The sequence below is a fragment of the Lithobates pipiens genome, unplaced genomic scaffold (assembly GCF_037356315.1).
Source record: "Lithobates pipiens isolate NorthernLeopardFrog02 unplaced genomic scaffold, aLitPip1_a1.2 Scaffold_35, whole genome shotgun sequence".
Taxonomy (NCBI): domain Eukaryota; kingdom Metazoa; phylum Chordata; class Amphibia; order Anura; family Ranidae; genus Lithobates; species Lithobates pipiens.
The window spans coordinates 7,566,592-7,581,465 of record NW_027507811.1 but is presented as its reverse complement, the minus strand read 5'-3'; positions in this window follow the sequence as shown (position 1 = coordinate 7,581,465).

The following is a 14,874-nucleotide window of genomic DNA, read 5'->3' as shown; positions in this document are numbered from 1 at the left end:
GCCTTCCTTTATCTAGATACACCACGTCTATGGGCCTTCCTTTATCTAGATACACCACGTCTACGGGCCTTCCTTTATCTAGATACACCACGTCTACGGGCCTTCCTTTATCTAGATACACCACGTCTACGGGCCTTCCTTTATCTAGATACACCACGTCTACGGGCCTTCCTTTATCTAGATACACCACGTCTATGGGCCTTCCATTATCCAGATACACCACGTCTATGGGCCTTCCTTTATCTAGATGGCAACTCACCTCCTCATAGAAGGTTAGTAGATTGGTTTGGCAAGAACGAATCTTCATTAATCCATGCTGATTGCTGCTAATGATACCATTCTTGTTACTAAAATCTTGTATGTAATCCCTTATCATCCCTTCCAAAAGCTTGCATACTGTTGATGTTAGGCTAACTGGTCTGTAATTCCCAGGGATGTATCTTGGCCCTTTTTTAAAATATTGGTGCTACATTGGCTTTTCTCCAATCAGCTGGTACCATTCCAGTCAGTAGACTGTTTTTAAAAATTAGGAACAATGGTCTGGCAATTACTTGACTGAGTTCCTTAAGGACCTTCGGGTGCAAGCCTTTTGGTCCCGGTGACTTTACGTTTTTCAAGTCTATTTCTAATTCTGTCCTTTGTTAACCATGGAGGTGCTTCCTGTGATGTGTCATGAGGATGAACATTGCAGTTTTGGTTACTGAAGCCCCCCGATTCCCTCGTGAAGACTGAGGAGAAGAATGAATTCAATACCTTTGCCATCTCTCCATCCTTAGTATCCAGATTCCCTTCATGATTAGCTGCCCTGATTGCGCCCTTACATTTCTTGTTGCCTTCTTTGTAAAGTTGGAATGCTGATGATGATCCCTTAGCATTGTATTTTTTAAAGGCCTTCTCCCTTGCTTTTATATGCATTTTCACATTGGAGTTAAGCCATCCAGGACTTTTATTAGCTCTTTTAAATGTATTTCCCATTGGGATGCATTAGTTAATGCCCTTATTTAATATGCTCTTAAAGAATACCCATTTTTCCACCGTGTTCTTTGTTCCTAAGGTTTTATCCCAATTTTTACCTTCTAGCAAGGATTGTAGTTTAGGGAAGTTGGCTCTTTTGAAATTCAGTGTCTTTGTATTCCCCTTAGGTTTCCTATTTATGTGATTTATACTAAAACAAATTGACCTGTTATCGCTGTTTCCTAAATTGCCTCGTATTTCCACATCAGTGATCAGGTCTGTGTTGTTGGTAATCAATAGGTCTAGTAACGCTTTGTTTCTAGTTGGTGTATTTACCATCTGACCCACGAAATTGTCCTGCGAGACTTTTAGGAACTGGCGAGCCTTAAATGAATGCGCGGTTCCTTCCACCCAGTCTATGTCTGATAGTTAAAATCCACCATTATAATGACATTTCCCATTCTTGCCACTAATCCGAATTATGATAGGAGGTCCACTTCCACCTCCTCCTTCTGGTTAGGGGGCCTATAGCATACTCCCAGTATTACTTTCCTCTTACTTTCCCCTTAGTTTCCTCCCTTTGTAGCTCTACCCATAAGGATTCCACCTCCTCCCTTGCTCCCTTAGTGATGTCATCTCTCACATTCACTTGTACATCATTTTTGATATACAGGCATACTCCTCCCCCTTTTTTTTTTACCCTTTCTTTCCCTGCAATATAGGGAATACCCTTGAATGGTTGCCAGCCAATCATGAGAGCTGTTGAACCAAGTCTCTGAAATTCCTACAAAATTGAAATCATCCTCATACAATAGTATCTCTAGTTCTCCCATCTTGTAGGCCAGAATCCTGACATTGGTGAACATGCCACATATTTTAGACCGGTAGCATACTATCTCCTTATTGGGTGCTCTGGGGTTGCAAATAGGATTTTTTTTGGTATACTTACCTCGGGTTTAGGTGCTTTAGTCAACCTTCCACTAATGCCCCCATCTGGAATGTGTTCCACGCTGACTATCTCTACCTCTGGATTAGAACCTCCCCCCATTGTCTAGTTTAACCACTTTCAGACCGGACCAATTTGCTGGTCAAAGACCAGACCACTTTTTGCGATTCGGCACTGCGTTGCTTTAACTGACAATTGCGCGGTCGTGCGACGTGGCTCCCAAACAAAATTGACGTCCTTTTTTTCCCACAAATAGAGCTTTCTTTTGGTGGTATTTGATCGCCCCTGCGGTTTTTATTTTTTGCGCTATAAACAAAAATAGAGCGACAATTTTGAAAAAAACGCATTATTTTTTACTTTTTGTTATAATAAATATCCCCCAAAAATATATAAAAAAACATTTTTTTTCCCTCAGTTTAGGCCGATACGTATTCTTCTACATATTTTTGGTAAAAAAAAATCGCAATAAGTGATTATTGATTGGTTTGCGCAAAAGTTATAGCGTTTACAAAATAGGGATAGTTTTATAGCATTTTTATTAATAATTTTTAATTATTTTTTTTTTTACTAGTAATGGTGGCGATCAGCGATTTTTATTGTGACTACGACATTGTGGGGGACCCATCGGACATTTTTGACACATTTTTGGGACCATTGTCATTTATACAGTAATCACTGCTATATAAATGCAGTGATTCCTGTGTAAATGACACTGGCAGTGAAGGGGTTAACCAGTGGGTGGCAGTGTAGGGGTTAAGTGTTCCTAGGGGCGTGTTACTAACTGTGGGGGGGGGTTGGGCTTTCATTTAGTGAACACTGATCTCTGCTCCAATCACATGGAGCAGAGATCAGCGTCACTAGTTGCTAGGAAGAATGGAGAAATGTTGTTTACAAAGGCACTTCTCCATTCGGCCGCTCCGTGAGACGATCGCGGGGATGCCCACGGCGGTCGAGTCCGCGGGTCCCGCGACCGGACTCACGGGGGTCCCGACCAGCGCGGGAGCGCGCCACGCCGGCGGCGCGCGCCCTGATGGCAGGGCGGCAAATTTAAAGGGACGTACAGGTACGCCCATTTGCCTGCCCGTGCCATTCTGTCGACGTACATCGGCGTGCGCTGGTCGGCAAGTGGTTGAAAGCCCCTCTAACGTTTCGTCCATCTTCACTCCCAATAGATCTGCACCTTTCCAGTTTAGGTGCAGTCCGTCCCTTCTGTAGAGCTGGTAACTGACTGAGAAGTCGTCCCAGTTTTCCCACGAACCCAAACCCCTCCTTACTACACCAGCTCCTCAGCAACTTGTTTACTTCCCTAATCTCCCTCTGCCTTCCTGGTGTGGCTCGATGTACCGGTAGTATTTCTGAGAATACTACCTCGGAGGTACCTTTCCTCAATTTAGCTCCTAAAATCGTTTTTTAAGGACACTCCATCTGCCTCTGACTTTGTCATTGGTGCCAACGTGCACCATGACAGCCGGGTCTTCCTCAGCCCCTCCCAGTTAACTGTCCACCAGATCTGTGATGTGCCGAACCCGAATGCCCGGTAGACAACATACAGTTCGGTGCTTCAGGTCTTTGTGACAGATTGCTCTCTCTGTCCTTCTAAGAATTCAGTCCCCAACCACCAGAATCCATCTTTCCTTTCTCTTAGCTTTACTCCCACCCTCACTGTAGAAGTAATTTCCCCCGGCAGCTAGGGGAGTCACTGGTGCTGGTCCCTGACTGGTTTCACCAATGTCACTCAACGGGGCATACTTATTGGGATGTTCCAGCCCAGGACTGGCCTCCCTGACTCTTTCCCCTCTATCATTCCTGACTATCATCCATCTACTCTGTTTTGGTGCCTGCCCCTCTTTGTCTCCACCCGCCTCTGTGCTGGCACCTGCCAGTACTTTCCGGGTACGATCCCAACTCTTGTTTTGTATGAGGGGACTTCTCAGTGCTGACAGTTGCTTCCCTAGATTCAGAACCTGGGCTTCCAGGCAAACAACGTGCTTAAATTTTGCACAGCAGCATTCGCTCTCGATCGGATGATCACGTAACGTATACATGCCGCAAGATGTACAACGAGTCGCCTCTCCACACCCGCTGGGCATCGTACCTACTAATTTAATGAGGATTGGGGATTATACTCTGTTTAAATTACCTAACAACTAGATTCCTGACACCAATACTCAACAATACATAGGTTCTCAACAAGACAATACACAGGTCCACTCACAGTCCATGTGCACTCACAGCCCATGTGCACTCACAGCCCGCGTGCACTCACAGTCCACGTGCACTCACAGCCCATGTGCACTCACAGCCCGCGTGCACTCACAGCCCGCGTGCACTCACAGTCCACATGCACTCAGCCCATGTGCACTCACAGTCCATGTGCACTCACAGCCCACGTGCACTCACAGTACTTCTGCACTCACAGTCCACGTGCACTCACAGCCCATGTGCACTCACAGCCCGCGTGCACTCACAGTCCACATGCACTTAGCCCATGTGCACTCACAGTCCATGTGCACTCACAGCCCACGTGCACTCACAGTACTTCTGCACTCACAGTCCACGTGCACTCACAGCCCATGTGCACTCACAGTACTCGTGCACTCACAGTCCACGTGCACTCACAGTCCATGTGCACTCACAGTACTCATGCACTCACAGTCCACGTGCACTCACAGCACTTGTGCACTCACAGCCCGCGTGCACTCACAGTCCATGTGCACTCAGCCCATGTACACTCACAGTCCACGTGCACTCACAGCCCGCGTGCACTCACAGTCCATGTGCACTCAGCCCATGTGCACTCACAGTCCACGTGCACTCATAGCCCACGTGCACTCACAGTACTCGTGCACTCACAGTCCACGTGCACTCACAGCCCACGTGCACTCACAGTCCATGTGCACTCACAGCCCGCGTGCACTCACAGTCCATGTGCACTCAGCCCATATGCACTTACAGTCCACGTGCACTCACAGCACTTGTGCACTCACAATACTCTCAATACAGGTACTGACGATACCCAGGTACTCACAATACTTCCAACACTCAGGTACTAACAATACACACACACTACTCAGATACTCACAATACACAGGTACTCGCAATACACACACAGTACTCAGGTACTCACAATACACCCAATACACAGGTACTCACAATACACACACAATACTCAGGTACTCACAATACACACAATACTCAGGTACTCACACTATACAGTCCCTTGTAACGAGGGATGAGATTTGGATTTGGGTTGCCCTGAAATTTGACCCCAGTTTCCAGGAGGTTCAGGTCGAATTTGTGGTTGATTCATTTTGGTGCTCACCCATAATGCCCAGGAGGAGGATTGGCAGTGATTAAGGGAGGAAGAGAGAGGGTCGATCAGAGTGGGAGAGGATGGGTCGATGTTTGAATGCTTCTAAGTAGAGATGACCTTAGACTCATCTTTTGCCAAACTCTGAACTTGTACTCTTTTTTTTTTTTACTCCAATGAGCTGTAAGGTTGGGTCGTTCTTGACACGACCTGAAGCCTTTTGCAGTAAAAAAGTCAGAGTTTGGCTTGAGATGAGCTCAGAGGAAACCCAAGCTCATTTCTACTTCTAAGTAAGGTACTCCCAATACTCAGGTACTCACACTACTCAGGTAAAAACGCTACTCAGGTACCCACACTACTCAGGTGCCCAAACTACTCAGGTACCCCCAATACACAGGTACTCACACTACTCAGGTACTCCCAACACTCAGGTACTCACACTACTCAGGTACTCCCAACACTCAGGTACTCACACTACACAGGTACTCCCAACACTCAGGTACTCACACTACACAGGTACTGCCAGGTATGTATCTATAAATATACACAGTGCTAGCCAGTACAAGGCCGTGTTCACAATATGAAACGTTTCTTGGTAACTGCAGTTACTGTAAACTCCACAAGGTGGTGATCTAACGTCTACCCAGACAGGACCTCTCTATAGAAAATGAACAGGAAGTGACGTCAGGTATAAATAGGAATTTCCAGGTTAGAAGTGAGTCGGGAGGAAGTAGAGAGGAAACATCGCTGAAAGTGGCAGCAGAGGAGGTAATAAGATCTTATTTTCTATTTACACCCAGTAACCCCCCCCCCCATCATGTTCCGTCCTCTTCCTCCATAGTCACTGTGACGTCTTTTATCTCCAGCAGATGATGATACACACATATATAGTGTGGATACCTAGATTAACCCCTTTGGGGTCAGAACCTTTCCCCTATTTACAGGGACGGAATATTCTCTTCATTTTGGAGATGTGTCACCTTTTCTCCTTAACGGTCCCTTGTAACGAGGGATGAGATTTGGGTTGCACTGAAATTTGACCCCAGTTTCCAGGAGGTTCAAGTATGGTTGCCACCTCATCCCTTTAAACCCGAACGCATATGAATGACACGGGTTCTGAGGCTGATTTAAGATAAGGCACCAAGAGAGATTAATTACCACCTTAATCCGTCACAGAACCTGTGTAATTCACATGTGTTTGGGTTTAAAGGGATGAGGTGTTAACCCTAGGTTCAGGTCGCATTTGTGGTTGATTAATTTTGGTACTCACCCATAATGCCCAGGTGGAGGATTGGCAGTGATTAAAGGGAGGAAGAGAGAGGGTCCATCAGAGTGGGAGAAGATGGGTCGATGTTCGAATGCTTCTAAGTAGAGATGACCTTGGGCATCCTCCAAACTCATCTCTAGCCGAAGTCTGAACTTGCACTATTTTTTACTCCAATGAGCTGTGGGTTGGGTCGTCCTTGACACGACCTGAAGCTTTTTGAAGTAAAAAAAGTCAGAGTTCGGCTTGAGATGAGTTCAGAGGAAGCTAATTTCTACTTCAAAGTAAGCCACGATCCAGGCAGAGGACAGCAGCCATGCAACAGCAATATCCATCAGCCAGTGCTTTTTGTGAGCTGGACTCAAGTGAGGAAGAGGAGGTGGGTGATGAGATGTCAGACCACACTTGGGTGTCGTAGAGAGAAGAGCAGGACAGCTCTTATGAAGAGGAGGTAGGTGATGAGATGTCAGACCATACTTGGGTGTCGTGGAGGGAAGAGCAGCTTTGAGGAACAGGTGGTGGATGATGAGGTATCAGACCACACTTGGGTGTCGTAGAGAGAAGAGCAGGACAGCTCCGATGAAGAGGAGGTGGGTGATGAGATGTCAGACCACACTTGGGTGTCGTAGAGAGAAGAGCAGGACAGCTCCGATGAAGAGGAGGTGGGTGATGAGATGTCAGACCACACTTGGGTGTCGTAGAGAGAAGAGCAGGACAGCTCTTATGAAGAGGAGGTAGGTGATGAGATGTCAGACCACACTTGGGTGTTGTGGAGGGAAGAGCAGGACAGCTCCGATGAAGAGGAGGTGGGTGATGAGATGTCAGACCACACTTGGGTGTCGTAGAGGGAAGAGCAGGACAGCTCTTATGAAGAGGAGGTAGGTGATGAGATGTCAGACCACACTTGGGTGTTGTGGAGGGAAGAGCAGGACAGCTCTGATGAAGAGGAGGTAGGTGATGAGATGTCAGACCATACTTGGGTGTCGTAGAGGGAAGAGCAGGACAGCTCTAATGAAGAGGAGGTGGGTGATGAGCTGTCAGACCACACTTGGGTGTCGTAGAGGGAAGAGCAGGACAGCTCTAATGAAGAGGTGGTGGGTGATGAGATGTCAGACCACACTTGGGTGTCGTAGAGAGAAGAGCAGGACAGCTCCGATGAAGAGGAGGTGGGTGATGAGATGTCAGACCATACTTGGGTGTCGTAGAGAGAAGAACAGGACAGCTCCGATGAAGAGGAGGTGGGTGATGAGATGTCAGACCACACTTGGGTGTCGTAGAGAGAAGAGCAGGACAGCTCTAATGAAGAGGAGGTGGGTGATGAGATGTCAGACCACACTTGGGTGTCGTAGAGAGAAGAGCAGGACAGCTCCGATGAAGAGGAGGTGGGTGATGAGATGTCAGACCATACTTGGGTGTCGTAGAGAGAAGAACAGGACAGCTCCGATGAAGAGGAGGTGGGTGATGAGATGTCAGACCACACTTGGGTGTCGTAGAGAGAAGAGCAGGACAGCTCTTATGAAGAGGAGGTAGGTGATGAGATGTCAGACCACACTTGGGTGTTGTGGAGGGAAGAGCAGGACAGCTCTGATGAAGAGGAGGTAGGTGATGAGATGTCAGACCATACTTGGGTGTCGTAGAGGGAAGAGCAGGACAGCTCTAATGAAGAGGAGGTGGGTGATGAGCTGTCAGACCACACTTGGGTGTCGTAGAGGGAAGAGCAGGACAGCTCTAATGAAGAGGAGGTGGGTGATGAGATGTCAGACCACACTTGGGTGTCGTAGAGAGAAGAGCAGGACAGCTCCGATGAAGAGGAGGTGGGTGATGAGCTGTCAGACCACACTTGGGTGTCGTAGAGAGAAGAGCAGGACAGCTCCGATGAAGAGGAGGTAGGTGATGATATGTCAGACCATACTTGGGTGTCATAGAGAGAAGAGCAGGACAGCTCTGATGAAGAGGAGGTAGGTGATGAGATGTCAGACCACACTTGGGTGTCGTAGAGAGAAGAGCAGGACAGCTCTAATGAAGAGGAGGTGGGTGATGAGATGTCAGACCACACTTGGGTGTCGTAGAGAGAAGAGCAGGACAGCTCTAATGAAGAGGAGGTGGGTGATGAGATGTCAGACCACACTTGGGTGTCGTAGAGAGAAGAGCAGGACAGCTCCGATGAAGAGGAGGTGGGTGATGAGCTGTCAGACCACACTTGGGTGTCGTAGAGAGAAGAGCAGGACAGCTCTTATGAAGAGGAGGTGGGTGATGAGATGGCAGACCATACTTGGGTGTCGTGGAGGGAAGAGCAGTTTTGAGGAACAGGAGGTGGATGATGAGGTATCAGACCACACTTGGGTGTCGTAGAGAGAAGAGCAGGACAGCTCCGATGAAGAGGAGGTGGGTGATGAGCTGTCAGACCACACTTGGGTGTCATAGAGAGAAGAGCAGGACAGCTCCGATGAAGAGGAGGTGGGTGATGAGCTGTCAGACCACACTTGGGTGTCGTGGAGGGAAGAGCAGGACAGCTCTGATGAAGAGGAGGTGGGTGATGAGATGGCAGACCACACTTGGGTGTCGTAGAGAGAAGAGCAGGACAGCTCTTATGAAGAGGAGGTAGGTGATGAGATGTCAGACCATACTTGGGTGTCGTGGAGGGAAGAGCAGTTTTGAGGAACAGGTGGTGGATGATGAGGTATCAGACCACACTTGGGTGTCATAGAGAGAAGAGCAGGACAGCTCTGATGAAGAGGAGGTGGGTGATGAGATGTCAGACCAACTTGGGTGTCGTGGAGGGAAGAGCAGGACAGCTCTTATGAAGAGGAGGTAGGTGATGAGATGTCAGACCACACTTGGGTGTCGTAGAGAGAAGAGAAGGACAGTTCTTATGAAGAGGAGGTAGGTGATGAGATGTCAGACCATACTTGGGTGTCGTAGAGAGAAGAGCAGGACAGCTCTTATGAAGAGGAGGTAGGTGATGAGATGTCAGACCACACTTGGGTGTCATAGAGAGAAGAGCAGGACAGCTCTGATGAAGAGGAGGTGGGTGATGAGATGTCAGACCAACTTGGGTGTCGTGGAGGGAAGAGCAGGACAGCTCTTATGAAGAGGAGGTAGGTGATGAGATGTCAGACCACACTTGGGTGTCGTAGAGAGAAGAGAAGGACAGTTCTTATGAAGAGGAGGTAGGTGATGAGATGTCAGACCATACTTGGGTGTCGTAGAGAGAAGAGCAGGACAGCTCTTATGAAGAGGAGGTAGGTGATGAGATGTCAGACCACACTTGGGTGTCGTAGAGAGAAGAGCAGGACAGCTCTTATGAAGAGGAGGTAGGTGATGAGATGTCACACCATACTTGGGTGTCGTAGAGAGAAGAGCAGGACAGCTCCGATGAAGAGGAGGTGGGTGATGAGGTATCAGACCACACTTGGGTGTCGTAGAGAGAAGAGCAGGACAGCTCTAATGAAGAGGAGGTGGGTGATGAGATGTCAGACCATACTTGGGTGTCGTAGAGAGAAGAGCAGGACAGCTCTGATGAAGAGGAGGTGGGTGATGAGCTGTCAGACCACACTTGGGTGTCGTAGAGAGAAGAGCAGGACAGCTCTTATGAAGAGGAGGTGGGTGATGAGCTGTCAGACCACACTTGGGTGCCGTAGAGAGAAGAGCAGGACAGCTCTAATGAAGAGGAGGTGGATGATGAGGTATCAGACCACACTTGGGTGTCGTAGAGAGAAGAGCAGGACAGCTCTTATGAAGAGGAGGTGGGTGATGAGGTATCAGACCACACTTGGGTGTCGTAGAGAGAAGAACAGGACAGCTCCGATGAAGAGGAGGTGGGTGATGAGATGTCAGACCACACTTGGGTGTCGTAGAGAGAAGAGCAGGACAGCTCTTATGAAGAGGAGGTAGGTGATGAGATGTCAGACCACACTTGGGTGTTGTGGAGGGAAGAGCAGGACAGCTCCGATGAAGAGGAGGTGGGTGATGAGATGTCAGACCACACTTGGGTGTCGTAGAGGGAAGAGCAGGACAGCTCTTATGAAGAGGAGGTAGGTGATGAGATGTCAGACCACACTTGGGTGTTGTGGAGGGAAGAGCAGGACAGCTCTGATGAAGAGGAGGTAGGTGATGAGATGTCAGACCATACTTGGGTGTCGTAGAGGGAAGAGCAGGACAGCTCTAATGAAGAGGAGGTGGGTGATGAGCTGTCAGACCACACTTGGGTGTCGTAGAGAGAAGAGCAGGACAGCTCCGATGAAGAGGAGGTGGGTGATGAGATGTCAGACCATACTTGGGTGTCGTAGAGAGAAGAACAGGACAGCTCCGATGAAGAGGAGGTGGGTGATGAGATGTCAGACCACACTTGGGTGTCGTAGAGAGAAGAGCAGGACAGCTCTTATGAAGAGGAGGTAGGTGATGAGATGTCAGACCACACTTGGGTGTTGTGGAGGGAAGAGCAGGACAGCTCTGATGAAGAGGAGGTAGGTGATGAGATGTCAGACCATACTTGGGTGTCGTAGAGGGAAGAGCAGGACAGCTCTAATGAAGAGGAGGTGGGTGATGAGCTGTCAGACCACACTTGGGTGTCGTAGAGGGAAGAGCAGGACAGCTCTAATGAAGAGGAGGTGGGTGATGAGATGTCAGACCACACTTGGGTGTCGTAGAGAGAAGAGCAGGACAGCTCCGATGAAGAGGAGGTGGGTGATGAGCTGTCAGACCACACTTGGGTGTCGTAGAGAGAAGAGCAGGACAGCTCCGATGAAGAGGAGGTAGGTGATGATATGTCAGACCATACTTGGGTGTCATAGAGAGAAGAGCAGGACAGCTCTGATGAAGAGGAGGTAGGTGATGAGATGTCAGACCACACTTGGGTGTCGTAGAGAGAAGAGCAGGACAGCTCTAATGAAGAGGAGGTGGGTGATGAGATGTCAGACCACACTTGGGTGTCGTAGAGAGAAGAGCAGGACAGCTCTAATGAAGAGGAGGTGGGTGATGAGATGTCAGACCACACTTGGGTGTCGTAGAGAGAAGAGCAGGACAGCTCCGATGAAGAGGAGGTGGGTGATGAGCTGTCAGACCACACTTGGGTGTCGTAGAGAGAAGAGCAGGACAGCTCTTATGAAGAGGAGGTGGGTGATGAGATGGCAGACCATACTTGGGTGTCGTGGAGGGAAGAGCAGTTTTGAGGAACAGGAGGTGGATGATGAGGTATCAGACCACACTTGGGTGTCGTAGAGAGAAGAGCAGGACAGCTCCGATGAAGAGGAGGTGGGTGATGAGCTGTCAGACCACACTTGGGTGTCATAGAGAGAAGAGCAGGACAGCTCCGATGAAGAGGAGGTGGGTGATGAGCTGTCAGACCACACTTGGGTGTCGTGGAGGGAAGAGCAGGACAGCTCTGATGAAGAGGAGGTGGGTGATGAGATGGCAGACCACACTTGGGTGTCGTAGAGAGAAGAGCAGGACAGCTCTTATGAAGAGGAGGTAGGTGATGAGATGTCAGACCATACTTGGGTGTCGTGGAGGGAAGAGCAGTTTTGAGGAACAGGTGGTGGATGATGAGGTATCAGACCACACTTGGGTGTCATAGAGAGAAGAGCAGGACAGCTCTGATGAAGAGGAGGTGGGTGATGAGATGTCAGACCAACTTGGGTGTCGTGGAGGGAAGAGCAGGACAGCTCTTATGAAGAGGAGGTAGGTGATGAGATGTCAGACCACACTTGGGTGTCGTAGAGAGAAGAGAAGGACAGTTCTTATGAAGAGGAGGTAGGTGATGAGATGTCAGACCATACTTGGGTGTCGTAGAGAGAAGAGCAGGACAGCTCTTATGAAGAGGAGGTAGGTGATGAGATGTCAGACCACACTTGGGTGTCGTAGAGAGAAGAGCAGGACAGCTCTTATGAAGAGGAGGTAGGTGATGAGATGTCAGACCATACTTGGGTGTCGTAGAGAGAAGAGCAGGACAGCTCCGATGAAGAGGAGGTGGGTGATGAGCTGTCAGACCACACTTGGGTGTCGTAGAGAGAAGAGCAGGACAGCTCTTATGAAGAGGAGGTGGGTGATGAGCTGTCAGACCACACTTGGGTGCCGTAGAGAGAAGAGCAGGACAGCTCTAATGAAGAGGAGGTGGATGATGAGGTATCAGACCACACTTGGGTGTCGTAGAGAGAAGAGCAGGACAGCTCTTATGAAGAGGAGGTGGGTGATGAGGTATCAGACCACACTTGGGTGTCGTAGAGAGAAGAACAGGACAGCTCCGATGAAGAGGAGGTGGGTGATGAGATGTCAGACCACACTTGGGTGTCGTAGAGAGAAGAGCAGGACAGCTCTAATGAAGAGGAGGTGGGTGATGAGATGTCAGACCACACTTGGGTGTCGTAGAGAGAAGAGCAGGACAGCTCTAATGAAGAGGAGGTGGGTGATGAGCTGTCAGACCACACTTGGGTGTCGTAGAGAGAAGAGCAGGACAGCTCTTATGAAGAGGAGGTAGGTGATGAGATGTCAGACCATACTTGGGTGTCGTGGAGGGAAGAGCAGGACAGCTCTGATGAAGAGGAGGTGGGTGATGAGATGGCAGACCACACTTGGGTGTCATAGAGAGAAGAGCAGGACAGTTCTTATGAAGAGGAGGTGGGTGATGAGATGTCAGACCACACTTGGGTGTCGTAGAGGGAAGAGCAGGACAGCTCCGATGAAGAGGAGGTGGGTGATGAGCTGTCAGACCACACTTGGGTGTCGTAGAGAGAAGAGCAGGACAGCTCTGATGAAGAGGAGGTGGGTGATGAGATGTCAGACCATACTTGGGTGTCGTAGAGAGAAGAGCAGGACAGCTCTTATGAAGAGGAGGTAGGTGATGAGATGTCAGACCATACTTGGGTGTCGTGGAGGGAAGAGCAGTTTTGAGGAACAGGTGGTGGATGATGAGGTATCAGACCACACTTGGGTGTCATAGAGAGAAGAGCAGGACAGCTCTTATGAAGAGTAGGTGGGTGATGAGATGTCAGACCATACTTGGGTGTCGTAGAGAGAAGAGCAGGACAGCTCTTATGAAGAGGAGGTGGGTGATGAGATGTCAGACCACACTTGGGTGTCGTGGAGGGAAGAGCAGGACAGCTCTTATGAAGAGGAGGTGGGTGATGAGATGTCAGACCATACTTGGGTGTCGTGGAGAGAAGAGCAGGACAGCTCCGATGAAGAGGAGGTGGGTGATGAGGTATCAGACCATACTTGGGTGTCGTGGAGAGAAGAGCAGGACAGCTCCGATGAAGAGGAGGTGGGTGATGAGATGTCAGACCACACTTGGGTGTCGTAGAGAGAAGAGCAGGACAGCTCCGATGAAGAGGAGGTGGGTGATGAGGTATCAGACCACACTTGGGTGTCGTAGAGAGAAGAGCAGGACAGCTCTGATGAAGAGGAGGTGGGTGATGAGATGTCAGACCACACTTGGGTGTCGTGGAGGGAAGAGCAGGACAGCTCTAATGAAGAGGAGGTGGGTGATGAGCTGTCAGACCACACTTGGGTGTCGTGGAGGGAAGAGCAGGACAGCTCTAATGAAGAGGAGGTAGGTGATGAGATGTCAGACCACACTTGGGTGTCGTAGAGAGAAGAGCAGGACAGCTCCGATGAAGAGGAGGTGGGTGATGAGATGTCAGACCATACTTGGGTGTCGTAGAGAGAAGAACAGGACAGCTCCGATGAAGAGGAGGTGGGTGATGAGATGTCAGACCACACTTGGGTGTCGTAGAGAGAAGAGCAGGACAGCTCCGATGAAGAGGAGGTAGGTGATGAGATGTCAGACCACACTTGGGTGTCGTAGAGAGAAGAGCAGGACAGCTCCGATGAAGAGGAGGTAGGTGATGAGATGTCAGACCACACTTGGGTGTCGTAGAGGGAAGAGCAGGACAGCTCTTATGAAGAGGAGGTGGGTGATGAGATGTCAGACCACACTTGGGTGTCGTAGAGAGAAGAGCAGGACAGCTCTTATGAAGAGGAGGTGGGTGATGAGATGTCAGACCACACTTGGGTGTCGTAGAGAGAAGAGCAGGACAGCTCCGATGAAGAGGAGGTGGGTGATGAGCTGTCAGACCACACTTGGGTGTCATAGAGAGAAGAGCAGGACAGCTCTTATGAAGAGGAGGTAGGTGATGAGATGTCAGACCATACTTGGGTGTCGTAGAGAGAAGAGCAGGACAGCTCTGATGAAGAGGAGGTGGGTGATGAGATGTCAGACCATACTTGGGTGTCGTGGAGGGAAGAGCAGTTTTGAGGAACAGGTGGTGGATGATGAGGTATCAGACCACACTTGGGTGTCATAGAGAGAAGAGCAGGACAGCTCTGATGAAGAGGAGGTAGGTGATGAGATGTCAGACCATACTTGGGTGTCGTAGAGGGAAGAGCAGGACAGCTCCGATGAAG